This window comes from Polyodon spathula, chromosome 2, assembly GCF_017654505.1.
Source record: "Polyodon spathula isolate WHYD16114869_AA chromosome 2, ASM1765450v1, whole genome shotgun sequence".
Classification (NCBI taxonomy): Eukaryota; Metazoa; Chordata; class Actinopteri; order Acipenseriformes; family Polyodontidae; genus Polyodon; species Polyodon spathula.
In genome coordinates, this window is record NC_054535.1 from 101,161,172 (window position 1) to 101,181,800 (window position 20,629).

General features: G+C 35.4%; 1 pseudogene; it reads right to left on the reverse strand.

Annotated features, from left to right (window-relative positions):
• The window catches only part of LOC121327341, a 35,188-nt pseudogene extending 16,029 nt beyond the window's left edge, over positions 1-19,159 (reverse strand).
• Positions 19,160-20,629: the final 1,470 nt, after the last annotated feature.

Genomic DNA, 20,629 nt, shown 5'->3' on the forward strand with positions numbered 1-20,629 from the left:
ATCTCTGTGACCCAGACAGAGCTCTCAGTATCATGGTATGTGCATAAGGGTCACCGGAGTGTAATCGTTAACAAGCTCCTGCAACACTGTGTCCTTCGTGGAAAAGGGGCAGTGTTAAGGAGGGGGCAGGTTAAAGGTTGCAGTCTGGCGTACTTTGCATTATACATTACTAGTGAAGATATTTTCTACCTATATTAAATATAGCTGTTTAAGGTGTTTTGTCACATTTGTATCAAACCTATTGTAAAATAATACTATTTTCTTTTTGATTTAGGTCTGGTGAATTTCCAAGCATTTTTTTTTTGTGTGTGTGTGTAACTTGGTAATTATTCTTCCACCTCTGCTCTGTGTGCACCAGCAAAACTGTCTCTTCTGTTCATACTATAATTATGTACAGCTATGACCAAACGTTTTGCAACACCCTATAAAAGTCGAATAATACCTGCTGAATAATGTTATGCTAACATACTGAATTGTGTACCGCTTTATAGTTTTCCATATACTTAATGAAAAACTGACAAAAATTGATAAATGTTACATTTACTACGATTATGGCTGCCAGTAGACTTTTGCGATATTATTTTGTAGTTTCTTTGATTACATGATGCTAAATAAAATATCTAAATTATGTTCATATAGTTGTTTTTTATGTCTTAACCCTAAAGTTCTAGGTGATCTTTCGTCCACAGCTGTAACTGTCTGCTATGACTCTAAACCAGTTCCTGAGTCAATTTCAAAATGTACTCCTGAATAGTCTTTGCAGTTAGTATTTCAGTCATGGATGGTGATGTGTATTTGTCAGGTAAAACTATATGAAATTCAATAACACTGATGAAGCCATTAACCATAACCTTTTAGTTTCTTCTAACTCTACCTCAGAATGTATGACTGAGTGCATGTATGTTGATGCTGTGTGGTGTGTCTTGAATGTACAGTATGGTATACTCAGTGGGCTGAGGGATCATCAGTTGGGTCATCGTATCTTTAATCACTTTTCAACATACAGCAAGGATTCAATTAGGCTTTATATGAAATAAGATCAAAGCAAGAATGTTGTGCACTAGTGGAGTTCTGTAAAGAAATATGTTTTTCTTGCTTAAAGAAACTCCTATGTTTAGATTCTATATAGAACCATTCTTCTATACTGAACAACAGCCGATTCTATACAATGGGTTCTAATTAGTATCATTTCATTAAATAGAACCCTAATTATGAGCTCCAAATATCAAGTATCAAATTGTGGAACCCAAGGTTCTGTTCGGTAAATAATGTTTTTTAAAGAACCTAAACAGAACAACAGTTCCAGAGAATGACAGAAGGACTGTAAGTCTCTATGGTGGATGCAAAAACATAATGAATTCCTGGTTTTAAGGAAGTCACACAGCCTGGTTGCATGTGAGTCTTCTTTCTTTGGAGGTAATGATGAAGCAGCACACAAAATGTACAGTCCAAGAGAAGCATTGAGTCAGTGTGTCTCTCAGGTACAACTCCCAAAACTGAGTGGGAAAATCTGCCGTTTCCTTTCAACTCGCACTTCCTAACTTGGATCAGTGTCCGCGTCTTCACAGCAGTACAGTTCATTTAATGCAACACTTTTAGACACATTAGTCTTCAGCTGTATCTGCTAAAGTAGCCAACCCTTTGGTCCAGGTGACCAGTTACAGATGACCCTTTGTCCATCCTGGAATATTAAGCCACAATGTGACCTCTTGGTCTTGGTCAGTTTGTGTTTGTGACCCCTCTATTTGGGTATATCCAGCTCTCTGGTTCATCAGTCCAAGCACATTAGGATGTGTATCTCCTTTGTCCAGAGCCATCTGACTGTCTAATCAATCTGGGGTATTTAACTCTTCAGTCTGGTTCTGTCTGAATGTCTACCACTAAGCATGGAATCAGATGTCCAATCGGCATCCCCCTTTTCCCATTAAAACTTTCTTTCTGGGTTGCTTCAGCTATATTAGCTGTGTAATCTAGTCTGTAAAAATCCCTACCATTTGGATCTGCCAGGGTCTACCTTTTTTTCGTGTGTCTAAGCCATCATTACAGATCCATCAAGAATGTTAACCTCTTTGTATTGCTGCTTCTAGTTGCCTACCCTTTTTGTTGTTATCCTTGAACAGATCTAACACTATGCTGAATATCTTGACGTCCCCAAAAACATACACTCAACAATCTTCCAATGTACTGTAATTCTTTCAATACGCAAACCTACACTGTCCTATAGGTATTAGGTGTGTAACGATGCAGTAATGTCACAATACGATCCGTATCATGATATGCAAGTCACAATACAATCTGCACCATGATACATGTGATGGTCCTGATGAAATTGGCACTTTGAACTGACACTTACTCTGGATTTGTCGATTTCCGCATGTGTTATACATTGTGTACAACAACTTGAATGCTCTGGGCAAAACAAGACATGCAACTCTGGATCTGGGTAAAGTGTATATACAATTCTAATAAAATGAAATCACCATGGAAACAAACACAGAGTTTAAATACAAATGAGCACAACTGAATGCAAGATGTTCTGTTTTCAGATTCTGCTACTTGTACTTGAAGGCCTGTGCTGAGTCTTTGACAACATCTCTCTTTGTAGAAATTATTAACTGTCGGGCTCACTGCATAGGTCTGATATGAGGGGATCTGCTCAGCCCAAATGTTGTTTTTATTGTTTCTATGCAACATCTTGAACTAGTCTGTTGAATAACAGTTGTTTCATCCTTTAGATATTTTTTTTTTTTACTAGACCACCAAAGATGCATCCCAACTTTATTCAAATCAATAAAGTTGAAACCTTGTGGTGGATAGTATATAATTTAAACCACTAATAAGATATTTTTACCAGCCTATTGCTATAATACTGAGATTACACGAAAATAATAGTATATGTACACATATAAACACTATAATTAGACCTGGGTTTTCAGGGCCCCTGTTACATGCTGTTATCTACAAATAATATGATTTTTCTTTAAGCAAATGGGAATAACAAGAATGACAAAGACGAGTGACCTATAATATCCTTTTGTAATTAAATGGTTAAGCAGCAAAAAAGTTTTTTTTTTTGCTTGCTTTCAATCATCACACATAAAGAGGTGTTATCCTTTATGTTTTCTATGGAGAAAGAAGAACAAGTTTGAGATAAGGGGGTCACAGCTATGGTGCCTTGAATTACCAGCTGAAGTTTCTTTGAAAGCGCTTTGCAAATAAAAGCCTTCCATCAACACGTATAATCTCTTAGCTAAATCCATTGAAAGCCCAGGCACTGGGGTTAATTCTCCCATCGCAATGAGTTTGAATCAACTCTAAACTCACATTGAGATGAAAAGCCATGGAGCCTCTTGCCAAGCTTTTCCAGCAAAACTCGCTGAGATCAGCCGACTAAGGCAGATTATTGCATGTTCATCCGTTAGACCTCCATCAGGACAGGGAAACTGAAAAGAAAAACAATAATTAGGGATAATTGCTTGTGTCCAAACATAAGCATTAAAGCCCCCTTCCCTTTGGTACTATGTGAGGTGGAATGAAAGAGACACCGCCTGTTTTGACAGCTGGACAGGCGAACATAATTTGTGACAGCTGAAATGAAATGTCTTAAATACAAAGAGAGAAGGAACGTAGGAACGTTTTTCAGAAAGGGTGAAAAAAGTGAAGGGCAGATTTAATTCAAATATCCTGAAAAAAATGTAAATGAAAATGTATAGAGTACTGCATAGGCTGCATCAAAAGACAAGTCCGGTGAAACATTTAATGAAAGAACTAGGTGAAATGGGGCGATGTGCGAGGTTTGCTCATTGGGTTAATTTGCTGTTACGTTGCACTGGCCTTTCTCCTTGTGGTCTTGGGTTCGAGGCAGCTCAGAACGAGGTAACCAAAATCCTGTCAGCTTGAAGGGTTTAAAGGTCATGAATGAGATGAGCTTTGGGCAGCCCCATATTGAAGTTAGGCCTATAAGGCCTTTGAAATGAAACAAATAACCACACTCCCTTAAAAAAAGTTTTGCCTACTTTGTTAAGCAAAGTATAGTAAAATAAAAGTAGTAAATACTTAGCAGACATATGGAGAGAGCATAATAAACTGCTGAACACTGCAATATTACTGTGGTAAACAAAGGGTAAGTCAAAGACTATATACTAGCTTTTTACAAGAATGAAATCAAAACAATGCATTCAGTATTTCCTGACGAAAATATTATATTACTATAATATCTAACAAATATTCATATATGCTTCTTTATATATATATATATATATATATTATATATTATTATTATATATATATATATAATCTATATATTGATATATTGTCTTCTTGTTGAACTTGAGTTGAGAGGAACTTTCCTATTGGTTGGCGATACTCTTGGCAGCGTTTAGTCCACAAAGCTGGAACAACCAAAAGATAATTCCGTTTTGATCGTTTTCATCTGTAATTCACAAACAGCAACGTTTTCATGTGCCTCCAGCAAGTTTTCTTCAAATATGGAATCCACGTGTCCTGTTTTTGTATTGATTCTGGGTTATACCGTGTTCTACAGCAGTCTGTTTCTCTGCACAAGCCGAGAATGTAGCGGTAACCTTTGATACTGCGTCAGGAACTTATTTAGCAATACCACCAGCTTTCAGCAGCTGAGCTAAAAATAAATACGTCTGCTGTAAAAAAAGAAAGAAAATATATACATCAGCTGTCAGTTGGTCTTTATTCTTTTACAAATCAGAAATATAATTACAGATAATAGTACAACGGCTATTTTAGGCCCAACTTTATTTTTTCACAATTCACAAGATGGCAAACGCAATAAAAAAAACCGCGTTTAGAGTCTACCCACATTCTAAACACATACTTGATGTGTTTTAAAGCAATCTTTAAAAGCAGTGCTGAGATACCGTTTTTATTTGTTTATTTTATTAATACAATAATTGTTGTTAATTTCCGTAATACTGTGTTAAATAGCAATACAAAACAATGTGCAAATGACTAAGTCACTCTTCTTACCTCGTTTCCACGATTACTATTTCATACCGTGTCAACATGGTCCTTAAACAGCATAGTAATGGAAGCATGCCAAGTTGTCTCCATGAAATATATAAACTGTAAATAACAGAAAAGACGCGGTAACCATGGTAACACATAGTATCGAAGATGCGTCAAGATGGATGTGTTGAATTGTTTATTTGTTTGTTTGTTTGTTTTGTATTTTTAACCGATGGTTTAACTTATATATATATATATATATATATATATATATATATATATATATATATATATATATATATATATATATATATATTAAAAACACTAGACGGAAAAAAAATCTTAGAAGACAACGTAAAGCAGGTAAAAGATTTACATTATTACTCAGAACAATATTAAGTTATATGTTATATTGCAAATTCACATGGTTTTGCATAAACAGTGCTTGACAATAACGTTTTGTTTAAATTTAATTTAATTATTGATCTTATTTACAGAAAATTATGGATTATTGAACTACTGAACTTCACGAAAAAAAAAAATGAAATTGACCGAAATCAGAATAGCAATATCAATGCACTATTTACAGAGAATAGGCCTTATATGTTAACAGTAGTAATTTAAACTCAATCCTGAACTTAACAGGAAGCCAATGCAGAGATGCCAGGACAGGTATAATATGTACAAAAGATTTAGACCTTGTTAGAACTCGAGCAGCCGAGTTATGTGTTATGTGACAGATTAAAAACAACCCAACAGCGCTTCAATCGTATCATGTTTTTATTTTTTTTTTTTTTTTTTTTTTTACAGACATCAACTAAGAATTGAATACCATCATAAAAAAAAAAAAAAAAAAACAATAGCTAATAAAAAAAATGATGCCATGCAGCACCGGGATACACTCCACTCCCTCGTGCGTTGGACTGAAATGCCCTTGCAAGTGAGTACTTAGATCCAGTGGTTTTCCAGTATCACCTCAACATGAACACTGCAACAATAACTGCTGAACCATCTTCTACAACTACACTGATAACCAAACAAAAACCCAACACGCTTTTTCTTGCACTCTTCTGGCATCTGAAAGTTTGGTTAACATCTGCCATCCATTTAATTTGTTCGAGCGTAGATCGGACAAGGATGATACAGAATTAAATGATGCTGTTTGAATGCTTAATGTACTTTTAACATCACTGAAGGCAGATGAACCAAGGTGTTGAAGCGTATCAGAATTTTTACAAGGCTACTAAAGAGCCTAACCTATTTCATTAAAATTGTTTTTGATGAAATATTTTAAGGGGTTTATGCTACAAACGAGCAGCCCAAATATGGATGTTTTTAGTTTTTCTTTTGTTCTTTTTTTACACAACATTCAGGAAACTGGCATTTAAACAGATTTTATTAAGCACCTCGTCAGTAAGAGTACATACAGCTATCAAAATCCTCGTGAGAACTCTGGTTAATCACATTACGAAATTGTCCGTAGCTCTGTGTGAGTTGGTTAAGGGTTTAAAAGCATCGAGAAAGACGCGCAAAGGCCAACGATAAAATAATGAGCTGCAGGCCACCCACATTTTATAGAGCGATAAAATTTAATGAAAATCATATTGTGCTGTCGTTAAAAAACAGAGACACGGGCACCAGTTATATAGGAGTATTTAAAACTGTTTCTAACCCTATGCTAAATCGGAGTTCACTTGTCGACTGCAGTTTCTTAGTGAAACCAGATTTGTTTCAATATGTCCTACTTTTTTTTAGAAGAAGATATATTTTCAAACGTTCTAAACTATTGGCTTCAAAACAAGATTAGCTCTCCCTTGTGTAAATATATGTATATGCAACACTGACCATGTTTCCATTGCATCAATCTGGAAGTGTGAATAAACTAGGGAATTAAATTTATCCCGAGTGTTCTCGACATGTCGACGTATCCATGCAACTGTTAGCAGCGATCTTTCCTTTATTCTGTTACTCGCGCTACCCAGAAACGGGCATTTGACCCAAACCTAGATTCGCACTTAGCTGAATTGCAAACATATATTCACACCTTACAGAAAAAGAAAAAAACTGTTTCGATCAGGTTTATACAAACCCTGTAGCTCATAATACATCTATAGAGAAGGCTATTTGACCTCTGGTACATTGCATTACACAACTACACAATAGAGCAGTTCCCATCAAATTTATGGTACGTTTGATTGCTGGAGTTTATGTGAACATATAAAATTGGGATAGAAACACGGCCATTGAAATCCATATAAATAACCAGTATCCTGCACCCACCCACCTATCCTGATTGAAGTCGTGAAATTTGGTACTGAATTACTCAAACACCCCTCAATTTAATTAATAAAAAAGTAACACTACAACAATGGAATTGTTTTCAATTAGTCAGACATCTGAAAATCTGAAACTCTTTCTGGCATTCAATGTTCTTATTACCGCACTTGGTTGGAAATTATATTGTTTGATTAATCCCGCATCCTGATACAAGTATTTTGTTTTTCCATTTCAGACAAATACAGGCAATTTCATTTCAAGATACTCATTGATACAAGTGAATCATTAAGCTGTCATGCACTATCAACATGCCAAACTTCTTATTAGCCTATCATGTAACAAGTACTCAGGAGGCTATGAATCCATGTTCTTGCAAATAATTCCACCAACTCCAATTTAACAAGTCGCTTCGTCCACCTATAGGAACAGTTCATTTATTTGAAGTAGTTACTGGCTTTGTTTTATACGCTACTGTTAAAATTGATCAATTAATTCCGGAAAATGTATTCTGCCTTTGAATTTGCACTTCCTTAAAAAAAAAAAATTTGGATAAAGGAGAACACACTATTTGAAATTAAGGGAATACTATTTTTGTTAACCCAGCCTGTATTGCTCAAATGGTCTTTTCTGAAACAAACACTGTGATCATTTTAATACACTTTGAATCTGTTTATTTATGTATGTATTTATTTTACTAAATTACAAGAATATATGAATTTCTATATGGGAATTGTATGCTGTGTTTCCAATAACCTTGTCATGCTGTCGTAATTAGATAACTTACTCTAAGGTTTAATTAAGCTTTTCAATTATAAAGAACATTCTGTTATTATATTATATAAACCAACCGGATATGAGTCATATTTATTTTAGCCAAACTTATTTTGCCTCTGTACCATGTTTATGTTGTTGGCTATAAATGTACTGTACCCATATGTAATGTTGGAGCTGACAATCCCTCATTTTGATGCTTTAAATACAATTTATGGGGACACTAATTCAAAACAGTCTTGTTCCGCTGCACTATCGCTGCCAAACGCACATAAAGTGTCATGATGTAAGATTTGTATAAATCACAACGGGCACGAGACTTCTTCACTTTCTCCTTAAATTATCCACACGTGTCAATTCTATACTAGGTAATCTGTGTTTACCAGCACGGTTGTTCAGTGTATATGTGCTCTGCCGGCAAATGCACGTTGTAGTGATGGCGTTCGGGTAAGTGTTCGTGCGTGCCCCTGAAGATACTTGATAACGAAAGGACTCCAAGCTGAATGAAGACAATTCTCTTAGCAGCATATTCTAGCACCTGGTACTAAGGTTGTTTTGCTTTAAATATTGGCATGTAGCACAGATTGTAGCTCATATTGGAAGTCTAAGAGTGCTTGTTACCCAATTAGGGGGTTTAGTAAGCTGTGAAGAAAAACAACGAGCATACACTACCGAGCTAAGCCGTTTGCATTCGTTAGGTGGTATTATTTAAAATGAATGAAGTGACCCCGCTCAGATCAATCGTTTCAACGAAGCAGTGTGAAGGGAATAGCGGGTTACTGACCTGGAATGTTTTCCAACCTGTCCGACCCTCTTATTAAAGCTGGTTTTGAAGTCATTGAAAAGTGAACGTTTTAATTATTTGAGCTTGTCGTCTAGGACTAAAATAAATAAATAAATAAATAAATAAATGCGAGTTACAGTAATGACTGTGAAAAAAAAAACACCACTACAATTTGTGTTATAGGTAGAACAACACAATGACAATGAATACAAAATGGGCTAGATTTGCTACGGTGCGAATTTATATAAAACTAGATAAGTACATGCATAAATAAATAAATAAATAAATAAAAACATTGATGTTTCAAAGCTTCAAATAAATATGATTGTTGTCACTAATTGTTAACGAAGGAGCGCCTAGCGCCTTATGTTTGTTAGTTCTATTGCTGCAAACTGATCTCATGGGTAGATAGATGCATTGTGAATAAGAACGTTATCAGATTTCACACATACAGTGTGTTTTAATTATGCAAACACATTCCACGCTAGTTTTATTTTTGTGTGTGTTGTGGGTCACTTGTCTGTAGCTGTAGGTCATTTGCAAGTATTTTCTATTTTACAAAACTCTACAATAAACTGCAAGTAAAAACTAAATGTGAATGTGGGTTTATTTGACAACACGTATCTTACTCTGTGAACAAAACTCAGCTGATAACCACTTTTTACCACATATTAGGCTACCAAAAATAGCCTGTTAATCAAATCACGAAATAGTTATTATTTTTTGTATTTGTATTATATTATATTTTGTATTTATTTATTTACATAAGTTTCTTTACAGAACGGCGATTGGTGAGCCGTTAAGCTATTGCTATCGACAATATAGCTAACGACAATATTAGCCCGTTGGACTCCAACGTTAAGAGCAGTTTTTCAGGTGATTGTGTGTGTTGACATGTTACTACCAGGATTCCGAAACCTCGTGTTTATCTTATAGACACCTCTTTCACATCACTAAGAAGTGACCACGTAGTCCAAAATCAAGGTTCCTCAAAAGGACATTTGAGGTAACGGTTTACATGTTTTCTCTGGTTCCCAAAACTAAATCAATAACCAATCTGCATCGATATTATTTGATATGGCAGGCGTTTAAAACGTGTCATATGTTATATATTGTGTAGGCTGGAGGGTAGAATGAATGCACCAATCCTATTTCTACAGGCTATGCATAACAGAAGGCTTGTGATGGACAGTCTTGGCGAAATGTCTGCGATAATTACAATATGGGTTTTCCAAGGAAGGAAGGAAATGATCAAATTCAAAATGGGCCTACTGCGATTTATTTAACAATAACATGAGAGATAGATAGATAGATAGATAGATAGATAGATAGATAGATAGATAGATAGATAGATAGATAGACAGATAGTAGGAGTTGTTAAATTGAAAACGTAATAACACTACAAATATCCTGAAATGAATATGTTCAGTTAAGGGGAGAACGAACATGTGTCAAGAGTTCGTGCTGTCCCTAATATTCAGACATTTCACACAACCTGTGTGCTTAACTTTTAAGTTGAAACTTGGAATTTCTCCACAGAGAATTTGTTTTAATTAGTTTAACATAAGTTCCCCTTTTCTTTAGGCTTACGCTGGTAAAGCAAAGTCCGGCTCATTGATTTTACTCAGCCTTTCTGCCCCCATGTGGTCTTCCAGACATATGCGTTCAGTTGTACACTACTAACAATGGCCATACTCATGTGACACTTTCATTCAGGCTTTTGGTCTGTTTGTGTTTTGCTTGATCTCCCTAGATTCCAAGTGGGTCATACAATATGATCAAGCCATTATAAAACCACGTGACCTTAAACAAATGGGAGGTAACAAAGGTGGAAGGAACTGTCCGTGTTTGTTTACCACTGGTGTGTGTAATAGTGAGAAAATATGCACCACCAATGGTCCCTATATACACAACAGTGCAACTATGGTCTTGCTGTTTACACCACTGATGTTAATATACCCCTAGTATGTTATGTCTTTACCCTGACCTCAATCCTAACCCTAATCTTTTCATTATCAAATTCCTATTACTAAAACAAGAAACTCTAAGCATAACTCCACCCTTAATCGTAACGTTAATAACATACTGCTGCAAACTGATTTCAAGTGTACTATAAATAAAAACAAAGGCCATGTAACGGTCATTTAATAAACCACGCTGAGCGCTAATATTCTTTTCATTTTTTAATTTTTTTGGAGGGGGAGAGACACTTGTTCAGTTCGGGTATAGCATTTTGTTTGCATCACGATTCTTCCTTTGTTAATAATCCTGTACAACTGATTTGAACACATTGTAGTATTTCTAAAGACTGTAAAGGTTTTGGTAATAGGTACAGGGGCATTATAATGATATTATAGTCATTTAACATTACACCTACGGTTAGGTTCCGCTGCAAGATAACGCAATAGTTAAATTTAATACGAACTGGTGCTCAATAAAGAACCACTGACCATCCATTTAAAAAAATACAACATACCAAGAATTGAAAATAGTAGGAGAGAGCGAGGACAGATGCAACATGTTCTACCTTTCTCTCCATTACGCACAGGCGACTGTGCTAGTTTGACCAGAATTGGATGCAAACAACTTACATTTGTCAACTACCAATCCCCTTAACTATTCTGTTTTAAGAGCTGATATACATACGTCAAGGGGGCTTGACCCCATGGCCAGGGTCAGTTGTAATGGGGGTGAAGTCAGATGTAACACACTGTGAAGAATAATTAAATAAATATCAACTCGTTTAATTTAAGTCAAGAATTGCATTTTTTATTGAATAAGATCAATTTTCACATGAAACAAATATGGTTATTTTTTACTTAACTCAAAAACTGAATCTCTTCATTGAAAAATAAAAATGGCAGTTATTTTGTTTGTTTGTCTATTTTTAAAACGTGTTTAACATCCCTAAAATGATAAGTCTTTTCAAGCAAGAATATGTCACCCTGAGTCACAATTGTGATTTATATATATATATATATATATATATATATATATATATATATATATATATATATATATATATATATATACACACACATATACACACACACACACACATTTTGATTCCTTCAGTGCAAGCTTCATATGCCCAAATATAGTTTAGCTAATGTTATTGCAACGCGTGTTACAACAGCCCCAACCCAGGGAGCCATTACTAAACCTCACGTTCCAGCAAGAACAAGCAATTGTGTCAATTATAAGTACAGAGATCAGGGATGAGAATGCTAAAAGCATTGATCCATAAACTGTATAACAAAAAGAAAATTGGGGACTAAAATTGGTGATTTTTGTAGATAAAATCTCAGGGCTTTGGCACAGACCGCTCCTCTTCCACAGGCAGACAGAGACCTGAAATGAGCATGTGCAGAGTGAGTGATGGCACTCTAGCTTGCTTGACTGGATAAATTCAAGGTGTTACAAACTTTCCCAGTCTCCCCTTACTTGAGACATAACAGCAGGTCTGGTGTTTGACTAGGCACACAAAAGTATTCAGAACTACACAATAAATGTGGGAAAACCAAATACAGCACGGATTGATTTACGCACACATTGTGTTTCTGGGCAATATGAATTATGCTGATCTGACATATTTTATTCTTATTTAATTTGTTAAATGTTAGTAGTTATTGAAATCCCTGTCTTTACCTCGACAGCTTTTCACATTGTATAGTTATTAAACACCGCCTGGTCATTTATTCTTTATTTTCGTTATGTGTTTCAGATTTCGTTATATTTGCAAATATTCGATACTGTATTGGGAAAATATATACGATACGGCGTGAAAACGACCAATATAAAACAGGAATGCATTTTGTCACCCATTAAATTAATTTGATGAAGCACATAAACGTCTATCCATCGTAAGTGGATATGATTCCACTCTGTAAATCAGGTGATTAAGAATTAAACCGAAATTAAATACATTTGCATGCTTTGTAATTTTAAAATCTGGAATAAGATGTATGTTTAATTGTTAAACATTTGTTTTTACAATATAATCTTCCATCCTTTGTAGATTGTTTTTGAGTAAAGACAACTAAACAATTAATGTTTGTATAAACGCTCTAAACCTGTTTAACGTGTGCGATTTTAATTTTACACAACAGTAACACATGTGTAAATTACACTTGTTGATTGACAGTAACACATGTGTAAATTACACTTGTTGATTGATTTTGTTATAACGACATACGATATGACTGATGATATAAACGACACACACACACACACACACACACACTTTTATGATGGCTCAAATGCCACACACAAAAACAGGGAAACGAATTGTTTTATTGAATTGCCACTTAGTAATCCAGATGTTATTGTTAACTCATCTATCTCACTCACGTCACCACTGCTGTGACTCTATTACTGGATTTCCAGTCTGGTTTGTCTCCTGCCAACCCACTATTTCCCTTAATAATTAGGCGCATTATAATTTTAATTTGACACGTGTGCCCTAACGTGCAATACTTATTTAATTAAATATTAAATTAGACTTATTACGTAACTATTTTAGACTATGTAACACAATGCTGTGTTATGAAGTTCCATACGTGTAAATTACATGGGAATATATAAAATTATACATACAGTGGATGGGAAATCGGGTGTTTGGTCGTTTAAAACCTATAGTTTCTATCTCTGTTACTAATGATTACGCAAACATGATTCCCAGGATCATTCAAAGTGCATGTGTTCCTTGTGTTGTGTGGTTCGTGCATTTTCAAACCTACGACATGTACAATGCGGGTAGTATTTGCTCGCCTACCTGGGTCATATTAAAACACGACATCAATTACGATTCGACTGGAGCATAGGAACACATAATAATGGATGGAACTAGCAAGTGATAGCTGGTAGAAAGACTAATGTAATAATGCAATAATGTAACGAGATCCTGCTCCACACAATGTCTACACAAAGCTACTACGTCCTGTAATTCTGTTAGAAATTGTTAAAATGATTAGATATTTCCAAAACAAAAAAAGGTTCAGAATAATTATAACCAAAATATTCCAGATAATTAGGCTATGTCAATTTAATTGTATATATAACCTGTTTAAAAGGTTGTTATTCTGTTAGAATGCTCAGCCTATTATTCCATTTAATGCTGGTTTCACAGACCAGGGTTAGCATTAATCGTGGACTCCAGGGTAACATAGATTAGTGCCAGTCGGGATATGTGGAATCACAGCCGTTAGAAAATATGGGCAATCGAAAGATTCATATGCCTCCTTTTGCCAAATACAGAATGAAACTCGTTCTTGTGTGTTAAACGAAAATGACATGACAGACATTTAAAATCAGTCGAAAAGCTCCATAAACTCGACTTTATTTGTCACTGCTATATAAAGACAACGGAGAGTAAAGTTCAACTCCGTCTCTCTTAGAGAATAGCGCACCATCTAATTTGGTCCGCATGCTACGTTACTTGTTAACTTGTATGGTTTTATATGTAACTTCTTATTTGTTTTTGTCATTTGGAATACGTTCATGATTGTATGGTTTGAACTCCAGGATCAATTTAATAAGTTTAAATAAAATAATAATAAAAAATAAAAATAAAAATTAGTTTCCTTTAACATTTATAATAAGTGGCTGTTGCATTATATTGTTTGTGACGTTCATTTATTGTGTTATGGTACAACGTTGCTATCGTTATTTCGGTGGTACTTTAAGACATTGAGGTCTTGCGATTTAATTAACCCCATGACGTGGGGACGTGGGGATGTCATAATCTTCACTGAGATTACACAACAAAACCTAAAGGCAGCCAGGCACAGTATAACGTCAATACTGTAAAATAAGTATAATTATTGTTTAAAAATAATTTTAAAAATGTGAAATACATCACAAGATTGCCCACAGAAATGTTATCTTTAACTTTTTGGTACTGTCGGATGACAAGGAAAACGAGAATGTTTCTTCATAAGGTGGCGGAGTGAGGTTTTCAGGTGTCTCTCATCCAGCTCCTCTTGATTCTCATCAGCCCTGTGAAGGATTTAACAGCATTACGAGAAAGGCTATTGTTCCCCCATGAATCCCACAAGATTGTTAAGACAACGGCGCTAAATAAACCACTGTCAGAAACTGAGGACAAGAACATTTTCAATTCATAATATACATTATTATTATTATTATTATTATTATTATTATTATTATTATTTATTATTATTATTATTATTATTATTATGTTTTTCTTCTTACAACCTGATAATGGTCTGTGATGTTTGCTTTAGATGTCAAATTTTAATACGATTTAACAATCTGTAACGGTAAACGACAATAACTGGAAAACACACTGTTAATATGTCTGTGTAATAATATCTTCAAGTTAATAACGTTAATAATGTTAGTTAATAAATAAGCTTAGGGTGAATAAAAACTTTTCACTGGCCGTATGCACTAGTCTAGTTATCAAAAGCTTACATACCCCAATGGAAATTTATAATTTCTAGAAAAAAAATAATTCTAGGAAAAATGTTTTGTAGCAAAAGTTTTGCTTTTGTGGATGAGGGGAAAACATTTAAAGAAATAGATGACTACAATTATTTATTTCATTTTTTTTTTTTTTTTTTTTTTTTTTTTTTTTTTTTTTTTTTTCCAAAACTCCAAAAATTCTCAGTCATTCAAAAATATTCATAACCTGACAAGAAAAAGCAGCTAGTTGAGGCACCTTTAAAAATAATAATCTCTTTTAAAAGATTAGGATATTTGTCAATGTGCTTTTCACATGATTCTTTAATGATTTTTGACCATTCTTCAATGCAAAATTGTTCCAGATCATTCAAATTCCGAGGACTTCTCTTGTGCACAGCCTTCTTCAACTCATATCAAAGATTCTCAATCGGAGTTAGATCGGGACTTTGACCGGGTCATTCCAGAACCTCGATTTTATTGTTTTTTAATCATTGTGAATCAGATTTTGATGTGTGCTTTGGATCTTTGTTGTGTTGAAACGTCCAGTTGTGCATTAAAACAAGTTTTATATCGGAATGTTTCAGATGATTGGCCAATATCTTGTGGTATGCTATGGAATCCATTTTACCATGCATTTGAACTACATTTCCTGTGCCATTAGAGGAAGAACAGCCCTACAGAAGGATATTACCACCTCCATGCATGGTGTTCTTCTCTTTGTACGCCTCACCAGACTTTCTTCAAGCATAATGACTATCAGCGTGACCAAATAGCTCGATTTTTGTTTCATCACTCCACAAAACCTTTGACCAGAACTCATGTCCATCATTCAAGTGCCGTTTTGCAAACTTTAAGCGACTGTCCTTGTGACTTTTTCCTGAGTGGCTTTTTCTAAGGTTTTGTAGCGGAGGGTTTCAGATGATTAGTCAATATCTTTTGGTATGCTATGGAATCCATTTTACCATGTATAGGAACTACATTTCCTGTGCTATTAAAGGAAAAACAGCACTATAGAAGGATACTGCCACTTCCATGCTTTTTCCTTGGCCTGCGACCATTGAGTCCTTCACCATGCAATACTCGGCCTATGATTGAAATGGAAACCCCAGTCCCACCTGCAGCCAATTCACTTTGCATATCTTTGGCAGTCAATCTCAGATTGTTATTAACCTCCCTCTCAATTCTACTACTTGTTCTTTGTAAAAGAATCTTCTTTCTTCCAGTCCGAGGGAGCGTTGTGACAGTACCCTAAGTCTTGTACTTCTTGATAATAGAAACAATACTTGAAATTGGGATACTCAAATGCATGGAAATCTTCTTGTATTCTCCTCCAGATTTATGACAATAGACAGCTCTTTACTTTTTCCCATATTGACTTATTGGTAATGGCAGTAATCATCCTATGCCTAACCATTTTATACTCTCAAAGGATGTTCACTTACAATCCAGCATTTTTTATAATTAGGTTCTGCATTATCATATTGAAATTTCTAGCACCTTGTAGACAATGCTATTATAGCATTAAAGGGTATGGATACTTTTGAATGAGCATTTTTGGAGTTTTGCACAAAAAAAATGTTGAAATAAATAATTGTAGACATCTATTTCTACTTTTTTTTTCCTCATCCACAAAAGCAAAAGTTTTGCTACAAAAGTTTTTTCCTAAAATTCATTGTTTTTGAGAAAGTTCTAGAAATTATAATATCCATGGGGTATTTAAACTTTTGACTACAACTGATATTACACACATATATATATCTGATATATTAAATAACTAAATAGTTTATAATCTGTTGAAATACATATGACAAATGGGCAATTCGTTTTTGAATTTGGAGTGATAGACAGTACCTGCAATCATCGCTGTTTGATCTCTGGTAAGGGGGCAGTGTTCTTCACCGACAAAGGACGGATTATCCATGGGAAATATTGTGAAGTATTGTGGGGGGCATATCGTGGTTCCTTGTTCCCCGCTCTGTAGGGTACTGCTCTGAGACCTGTTTGCAGAAGGCGCTGAAGCTGCGGTTATGACAATGCCATCCTGTGCCGGGGAGCCATGTGGAGGGGGAATGTACTGGACCACAGTGATTAATTTTGGGTTGATTAATGCCTGTAAAAACAAAGAACTGACCACAGGGTGGCTGCTCCCCCTCTGTCACCCTGTCATCAGCCTGCTTGCATGTCTTGCATGTGAGCATCCTGAACTTGCAGACAGTGATTAAGACTAAGGTGACTCTGACAGACAGGAGGATGGGTCCGAGTAGCTGAGTCCATTTGAAGTATGTACTTCTGTCGTATTTGATCCATCCCATAACCATAAAGGTTATTCCAACCAAGCCGAAGAAGACACCAGAAAACAGCAAGGTAGCTCCATCTTTCTCACCATTGGACACTTTGATATCGGAGCTGCTGGGCAGGTAAGGACAAAGAAAACATTCATTGATACATCTGCTGTATTTTTATTATCGTTATTTGTGTTGATGTTAATAATAGTACGAGTAGTGTAACTGCGTGACTGATCCATCTGCCTACCTTCAATAAACTCTTCTGTGAGCCATGCACTTACATCAAGCTGCATAAATAACCTTGTTGCACTGTAAATGTTTAAGAGATCACTTGCATTTTAAGGTAATACATTAATCAAAACACAAGGAAGACCTGGTGAATTGAACTCCACTGTACAGGAGTTTGTTCTTCCTTAGTTCCGGAGACTAGCCAGGCATTAAATCCAGCAGCAACTAACAACTAATCACCAGAGTTACCAGGCAAGTCAGTACCAATTCACAAACCCAATAACAACTGCAGGCAAAAAAAAAGTTAAAAACAACATCAAAACGAACTATTATCGGTAGTGTATTTTCTGTAAACCCAATACCTGCCCAAAAAACTCGGAGGGCTGGTTTCACAGATTAGCACTAGTCTTGCACTAGCTAATGTTATTTTAGGTGAAATAGTCCAAGGTTTGCTATGGGTCTGTGAAACCAGCATTTTTGAAGACTGCTCCTCAAATATTCGTTAACAATAAGTCATCCTTCATCTAAAATGTGTTATTATGTGCTTTATAAACATCACTAAAGTGCTACAATAATACAGTACTATAAACTGGGCAATTTAACTAAGAAACCTTGTGCTCAACAATGTATTGCAAGAAACTTCTCTCCATTGTTAGCAGATTATAACACCTTTAATAACATGCATATATAAATTGCACTGAAGTGAGACCCAATAAGTTATCAGCAGAAACGAATTCCGACTCTTGATGTAAAGCGATTGGATTCTAGACATTAACGTGGTAAACCTGACAGCATGCTAGGCAATAGATTTGGCTTGTGTGTATTTGAGTATTTGTATATTGTTAAGGGTACTGTCATGGAAGAAAATGCATTATTTTCTGCTTCCAAAATTAATTTCAGTTTAGGGATATCAGTTCACAATTCTCTCAGAAAATACATTACTATGAAAATATAGAAGGTATTTCTGGTACCCAATCAGAGTTATTTAAATTGAAAGCTGTATTAATTCTTAACTATAGCCTCCAAATAGATAATTTAATTGTTTTCTGTTTTACGGGACATTTCTCAAAAATGTATTTTTATTAAAACTATTTTATATCTCTAAACACACAGTTGTGCCCAGTTAATAAGACACAGTACCCTATTTTTGTCTAATGAAACACGGCTGGCTGCAGATTCATCAAACACAAATCTGCAACATCACATCCAGATGCTGTAATCTTACTTGTTGTGAAACATTTGCCAACTACACCTAGCTCCAGATTTCAAGTCAACCTGAAATCCAAAAACCACACACAGCAATTTGTCAGTTTTGTAGAGATGTATTTAGCTACTGTAGTGCCAAAACACCCAATAGTAATTTAAGAAATGATTCTCACCTAGCTCTATGGTAGGTACATGTAGACATGATTCTCATCTAACTGTGGTAGGTACATGTAGAAATGATTCTCACCTAGCTCTATGGTAGGTACATGTAGAAATGATTCTCATCTAACCGTGGTATGTACATGTAGAAATGATTCTCATCTAGCTGTGGTAGGTACATGTAGAAATGATTCACATCTAGCTCTGTGGTAGGTACAGGTAGAAATAATTCTCATCTAGCTCTGTGGTAGGTACAGGTAGAAATAATTCTCATCTAGCTCTGTGGTAGGTACAGGTAGAAATAATTCTCATCTAGCTCTGTGGTAGGTACAGGTAGAAATAATTCTCATCTAGCTCTGTGGTAGGTACATGCATATGTTGACTAGCACAGCACTTCATTTATTTAAATCATTTAGTGGCCCTCTTAATTTCAGGGTCCACTTTAAAGCCATACTGCCACTTCCTCTTTTCATTTTTCTTTAGCAGAGTATAACCTCTTTGAAATAAGAGTACCAAATTCAAGTAGCTTTTTTAAATCAAAGAAAGGCATTTTGAGACGATAAAGGTTCTTGCAAGCAATGGAGCACATATTGATGTCTGTAAAAAATGATCGAGGGTGGGTTAATGCAGTCCAAATGATTTTGCTCCAATTACTGACTACAGTTTTGCAAGACCAAATATTAAGACTGATCAACACTGATCCAGAATTAAATTATGTTTTATAGCCATGAAAAAATATCAGTGAATTTTGTGGAATTTGTGTTACAAACAAATCTTGTGCAGCAAACAGCATCATAGTTGGTCACTCTAGTCTTTCTCGTGTGTACGATCTATTTGTCTTCAGTAGTTCCTCCTTAATGTAATATGCTGCCTGAACTGGAAATAGGGTCTTATCCTGATTAGAAGTCAGTATAACCACTGGGGGCTCCCAGAATGAAAGGGCTGAACTGGGAATGCAACAATCCCCTAAACACAAAAGATAAACCGTAGACACACGTAGTATTGTAAGTGAAAATCCATACTGCATAGCCCCTACCTCAGTGGGCTGGCCGATACAGATGGCTCATCATCTGTTTTTGGTATTTGAGTTATTGTGCCATTGTCATTTCATATCAGTCACCAGGCATTTCTGATCAGTTCTGTGTTTCCGGGATGTTTGACTTGTCTGAGATACAGATGCTCCCACAAATTGGTTGTCCACTATCATGTCATAGCATTGCCTACGCTAGTTTGATGTTAATCCAAGGCAGAAGACAGTATCGAGAATCCAGACACGGATTGCAGATACAAGCACAGAGCAACTTTGTTCTGCAAAAATGATTCAAACCAGTCCTGTTTCCATTAACAACAGTACCTGGATATGTTAATGATGTACCAAAAACAGTCTAAAGCTTGGTCTATTCACAAAACATCGGAAATGTTATTTTCAACCTCTAATATTACGAAAATGTATACTATGTAAAGACCAATTCAATGTGTGGTCTGTATCTACTTTAGTTTCCTTTTAAAACCA